Source organism: Symphalangus syndactylus, chromosome 21 (assembly GCF_028878055.3).
Source record: "Symphalangus syndactylus isolate Jambi chromosome 21, NHGRI_mSymSyn1-v2.1_pri, whole genome shotgun sequence".
Taxonomy (NCBI): Eukaryota; Metazoa; Chordata; class Mammalia; order Primates; family Hylobatidae; genus Symphalangus; species Symphalangus syndactylus.
Window position 1 is genome coordinate 39,577,975 of NC_072443.2, and position 6,476 is coordinate 39,584,450.

Consider the following 6,476-nt stretch of genomic DNA (forward strand, 5'->3'; position numbering starts at 1 on the left):
CTGATAAAGAAAACACAGATGAAGCCTAAGGCTCTGGTCAAGACCAATAGCTCCAGACCTCAAGGGAGACATCTGTTGCAGGCCTGTCTCTTTGGCTTATGGGTGGCTTTTAACTGTGCCTCTTCACATCTTCCCTTTATGCCTGTCTTTGTGTCCAAATTTCCCCATTTTGTAAAGATACTAGTGATACTGAATTGGGCCCACCCTAATGACCTCACTTTAACTTAATTGCCTCTGTCAAAGCCTCATTTTTAAATGAGGTCACATTCTGAGGTACTGGAGCTTAAGGCATCAACATATAAATTTGGGGGATAGGGCACAATTCAGCCCATAAGAGACACTAATTTATGACCAGCCTATCCAACATGGTGAAGCCCCATCTCTACAAAAAATACAAAAACTTAGCCTGGCATGGTGGCAGGCACCTGTAATCCCAGACACTCGGGAGGCTGAGGCTGACATTGCGCCATTGCACTCCAGCCTGGGCTACTGAGGGAGACTCCATCTCAAAAACAAACAAACAAACAAACAAAAAAACACTAAGACTCACTCTTACTAAAATAACCTCAGAGTATTTTCATTATTTAAGAGAAGTTTAGTTTATCCAATGAAAAGTTATTCTAGGTTTTGCTAAGGTAAATATTACAAAGAGGAGCTGGGCGAGGTGGCACATGCCTGTAGTCCCAGCTACTTGGGAGGCTGAGGTAGGGAGATAACTTGAGCTCAGGAGTTAAAGTCCAGCCTAAGCGACCTAAAGTGACCCTGTCTGTAAAAAGTAAATTCATTATAGAGATGTCTACAACTCTTGAAAACCCCCAGACTTTTGTTTAATTAATTTATTTTAACCCAAGTATTGAGCCAGTCCATTGTATCTTTTTCAGCTTATAAGTTTATGTTGAATTTACAATTCCTACACAGGGCAGCTGTCAGATTCTTGATTAGTTATAATCATTGCACCTGCTGATGTTGATCGTATATAAGGAAAATGTGTACATTAGCACATCCATTTCAAATTTCTTTCCAGTTCCAGTTTTTAAAATGCCTTCTGTTAGAAGGCAAATAGTTCTTGTAAGAAACAAAGCAATATCTCTAAGTCCTGAAGTATCTATGCTCTGTATCCCTCCCTACATTTTCTAAATAAATTCTGGTGCAGATTCCTAACATGTCATGTTCTGCTCTGGCCCTGAGTCTCCTCTCATAGACGTGCATGGCTGGGGGTTCCCTTCAGCTTTCTACCCTCACCTGCAGATGGAGATTCCTAGCTAGGAAGAGAAAACTAAGTCAAAGAAAAAGTCCTCATACTAATGAAGATCAATGAAATAAGTCATCCTCGGAGTTTCAACCTGTACCTTGGTAACTAGGCTCAGCTTTGTGTAGAGCTAGTGCCTAATTAATCAAAGAAAGGTGAAGCCATATGAAAAATGAGTCCTCACTGAATCAACAGGGTCTTTCCTTGGTCACTGACACTAAGTTGAGTTTTCACTGGGAGAAACAACCTAAAGAAAAAGGTTAGAAAGTATCAATAACATATATTAAAACAATTTAAGAGTTTGATTTCATTCTGAGTTGGTCTGAATTTCATGGAAGACTTGGAAGCAAGAATGTCTGGGGCTCAGTCATGATCTGATTAGAGTCTCATCAGATGTGGAATAAGCTGCTGAAAAGATCATTCATAGATTGAAGTTATATCACATAGGATATCTGGCAACATACTGCTTTAAAAATTCTATTTTACCTCAAAGGTTTTTGTTTCATTTTTGTGTTTTGGTAAGAAATGCTTTAATCTCTTTCTCAAATCTATACCTGAAAGCAACATTCCTATGACTGGAAAAATTCAACTTCTTCAAAACACAATTCTAAACATCTTCTGCTGAATCCTTATTTATACTGAAAGCAATAGCCTATGATCTTTTAGGCACATGTTAGTATATACTGTTTAGTGGTCTTATTACTTGTGTTAGGGTTGGGAATTTTTTTTTACTTATTAGTATCTAAATTTATTTCATTTATAAACTTTTGGTTCCTTAATAGAATTGTAAAGGTGGAGGAAGACACATTAGAGAGGCTTGTAATAGAGCCTCTAAGACACAATAGAGAGGCCCCCAAAGGACATACCAAGAATCAATGCAGCCCTAACACTAAATGCAAAACAATGTGACTCAAACTTACAGACAATACACAAAGTCAGGGAGCAATTGGGATGAATAGGCCATTCAAGACACAGAAACATACAGGTTCTAAATTCTGTTCAGAAACAACCTAAGTTGTTGATTCTGAAACACCTAAATCTGGATTACTTTGAAAAATAAAAACTAGGTTGAGGACAAGTAAAAAAGACCTCAACACTGACAGGTGATATTTTTCAAATAGTAAAAACGTCAGACAGTGGGCTCCAGACCCAACATCTCATTGATAGCAAAATCATCTCCATGTCTGTACGAAATAAGGTCTTTTGACTGAGGTGTATTATTTGGGTCTAAAATGTTCAGTTATGATGTAATACAATTTAAGTCTCTTTGAAGATAAAAGGATTTCTAAAATAGAACTCTTTATCTCTATCACCCAATCCACATTTGGCTGATTTTCCTGTCTTTTACACCATCATCTACCCAGTGGCTTAGGTCAGAAATCTAGAAAGAAACTTGATTCCTCTTTTTTTTTTCACATAACATTTAATTCATGAGAGCAAATCTACTGCTGTGGATTTCAAAAGAGAATAAAGATAAAATTTGTGCCTGTTGCTCTGACGAATCCTGCACTTTTCTTGATCAGTTTGTGGTGATCTAAGGGTTCTTTTACAATGATTCCACCCCATACTCAGTTCAAAAGAAAAATCACAGAAGAATTAGAAAACTCTGTGTCAGTAACCTGGGTTAGAGACACTTGGAGTTCTCAAAAATGCATTATTCCCAATGTCAGACACCCCCAGAGAAGCCGGTTAGTTCTGCAGTTGGCATGGAAGCCCAGACAACAGGAAAACCAGATTAATGAATAAGTTCCATACAGCGTTATTAAGATCACCACAAGTTCCATTAATTTCTTTTTTTTTTTTTTTTACCTTCCCAACATTGACTGTTGTCATGGAAACACAGCTTCTATTAAGCTGGTTATAAAAATAACTTAATGATTGGTGATCCTCCTTGATAAATGTCAGCTAATAAGCATTAGAAACGTGGGTGTGTTTAATTTTAGATAGAACTCTTGCCTAATTTTTCTTCCTGGGGGGTCAAAGCCCATGTCTGCCTGTTATGTAGGCAAGGCCTGAATCCATGTCTACCACCATTTTCAGTCACATATTTACCCCGATATAACCTCATTTTTTCCCCTTCTTCATGGATAAAAATTCAGTCATCAGGAATGAGTACAAGATTGAGCTATGAGAATGATGAGTTATTAAATCCTCTTGGAGAACATTATCAAGGCAGCAGAGATATTTTGAATGTACATTTTCCAGCAGATTGGTTACCTGATTTGTTTTCTTATAGGTATGTGTCATGGTTGGTAATTACAGCATGTTTAGTGTTACAGATGTACCTTACTAAGTATATTTTCAATGAAGTGAGATGCCTCTCCATAGAGGAGACAAATTTCGGTTAATCTCATATTGTAAAAGATCTGGCTACGGAAGCACATAAATTGTAATTAAATTTTAAGTTTATTTGATTGTTTAATTATCCAAGCAATACTATTTTATTATAGAAAGGTAGAAAATATAAATAAGGAAAAAGATAAAAATAATCCACAGTTTACTATGCAAAATTAAGCCATATTTATATTTAAAGATTCAGCCTTAGATAATCTGTCTACCTGCCTAACTGCCTCCTCTCTTCCCATATATCATCCACTTATCTATTTAAGACAAACATGGACTTATGTTATACATATAGTTTTGTAAATAACTTTAGACTTTCAACTACAAAGTTTTAATAATGTGTTTATAATATAATTTTGTTAGCCAGATCCATAAAAATGGAAAAATTTGATCAAAGGACATGAGTACTTTAAATGCTTTTTATATAGATTGCCATGTTAGAGACACAGGACTTTAAATCTTGTGGTTTCCATTGCGACTTTCCAGTGCCATGCCAAGCCTCAGAAGCCTGAGACAAAAGGAAAAATGTGCAACCTAATACAAATGCTTTTTAACTTACAATTGGTTTATGTCCCAATAAACCCATTGTAAAATTGAAAAATCATAAGTCAACCTATTGTAAGTTGAAGACCATTTGCATACACTTATCAAAGTATTGTCCCATAGTTTGAATGAAGTGAGAAAGTTAAAAACAGATCTACAAACAAAAACATGATTATATATAAAACCCTGTGTTGCCCAATCCGTTGATGCGCTGTTGTCAACCCTCGTAAACATGACTCCTGGTGGACTGGTGGACTGTATTGCTTTGCCAGACCAGTAAACTGAGGGCTGAGTGGAAGGGATTTATTCTATTGCACAATAATATAGTCATAAAGCAAATAGTCTGTCTCTATTTAAAATTTTGGCATTTTGTTTTTCCATAGATATTTTTGCATTAATTTTGAATTTTGAAATATTGCATTAAAATACTTTTTTTTGTGTGTGTGAGACAGTCTCACTCTGTCACCCAGGCTGGAGTGAAGTGGCACAATCTCGCTTCACTGCAACCTCCGTCACCCGGGTTCAAGTGATTCTCCTGCCTCAGCCTCCTGAGTAGCTGAGATTACAGGTACTCGCCACCACACCCAGCTAATTTTTGTATTTTTTGGTAGAGATGGGGTTTCACCATGTTGGCCAGACTGGTCTTGAACTCCCGACCTCAATTGCCACCTGTCTCAACCTCCCAAAGTGCTGCTAGGATTACAGGTGTAAGCCATCGTGCCCAGCCCCAATGCTGTCTTGATTACTAATTTTTTGAACGTAACCTTACATTTCGCACTTAAGGCAAGTAGCCTTAACTTGCCTCACCCTGATCCTGGCCCTGCTGCTCCCAAAGGGAATAGTAGAATCATTGGTTCCCAAACATTTTCTGAGGACCATTAGGCAGCTGTGATTATGTGAGGTCTTAGTAATAACCATGGACTGTAATGCTTGAGAATGGGTGGGGCATGAGGACCTGGGAATTAAATATCTAATATTCCTAGAAAGTTAGTAAGATAACTAAGAAGTTTCTCTGCTTTTTAGAGAAGGAATTGCTATGAACTGACTGTTAGTGTCCCCTTAAAATTTATGTGTTGAAGCCTAATTTCCAATGTGATGGTATTTAGAGGTGGAGCATTTGGAAGTAATTACACCATTGAGGGTAGACCACCCCCCCACCCCAATAGAATTAGTGCCCTTATTAAATGAGGAAGGGATATGAGATTTCTCTCTCTTTCTTCCATGTGGAGATACAGCAAGATAGCGGCCTCTGCAACCTGAAAGAGGGCCCTTACCAGAACTTGACCATGCTAGCACCCTGATCTTAGACTTCCAGTCTCCAGAATTGTGAAAAATAAATTTCTATTGTTTATGTGTCACTTGGTCTTAGGTACTTTTGTTATTGCAGCCAAAACTGACTTAGAAAGTATAGATTATAAAACAGCTGGATACAGACAACAAGGAATGGTTAGAAACTGGTTTGGGCTATGGAGAAGTGAGAATTCATGATCTATCTAAACCCTCTGAAAATACATTAAAAACTAAACTAGAATAAAACTGGGTCTATCCAACCAAAGCACCAATTTATAATGCCAACCTCTCTTCAGGGTTGCACTTGGGAAGAGTAAGTTATGAAACTAGATGTGGTCATTTGAAAATTGTGCTCTACATGGACACAGGAGGGGGACCATCACACTCCGGGGACTGTTGTGGGGTGGGGTGAGGGGGGAGGGACAGCATTAGGAGATACACCTAATGCTAAATGACGAGTTAATGGGTGCAGCACACCAACATGGCACATGGATACATATGTAACAAACCTGCACATTGTGCACATGTACCCTAAAATTTAAAGTACAATAATAAAAAAAAAAAGAAAAATTGTGTTCTTACTATGAAGCCATAAAACAGAATGAGATCATGTCTTCATAGGGACATGAATGGAGCTAGAGGCCGTTATTCTTAGCAAACTCACACAGAAACAGAAAACCAAATACCACACGCTAAATGATGAGAACACATGGACACATAGAGGGGAACATACACTGGGGCCTTTCAGAGGGTACAGGGTGGGAGGAGAAAGAGGACCCGGAAAAAATAACTAATGGATGTTAGGCTTAATTCCTGGATGATGAAATAATCTGTATGACAAATCTCCATGACACAAGTTTACCTATGTAAAAAACCTGCATTTGTACACCTGAACTTAAAGTAAAAGTTTAAAAGAAAAAGAAAAAAGAAAAATTGTACTCCTGAAGAAGCTGATCAAGTAGAACCTTTTATAAATTGGAGTGTTGTGGAAAGAAGTGCTAATTAATTAACTCACCATGGGTGCAAATTTACGTTTAATCTATAGATAAGA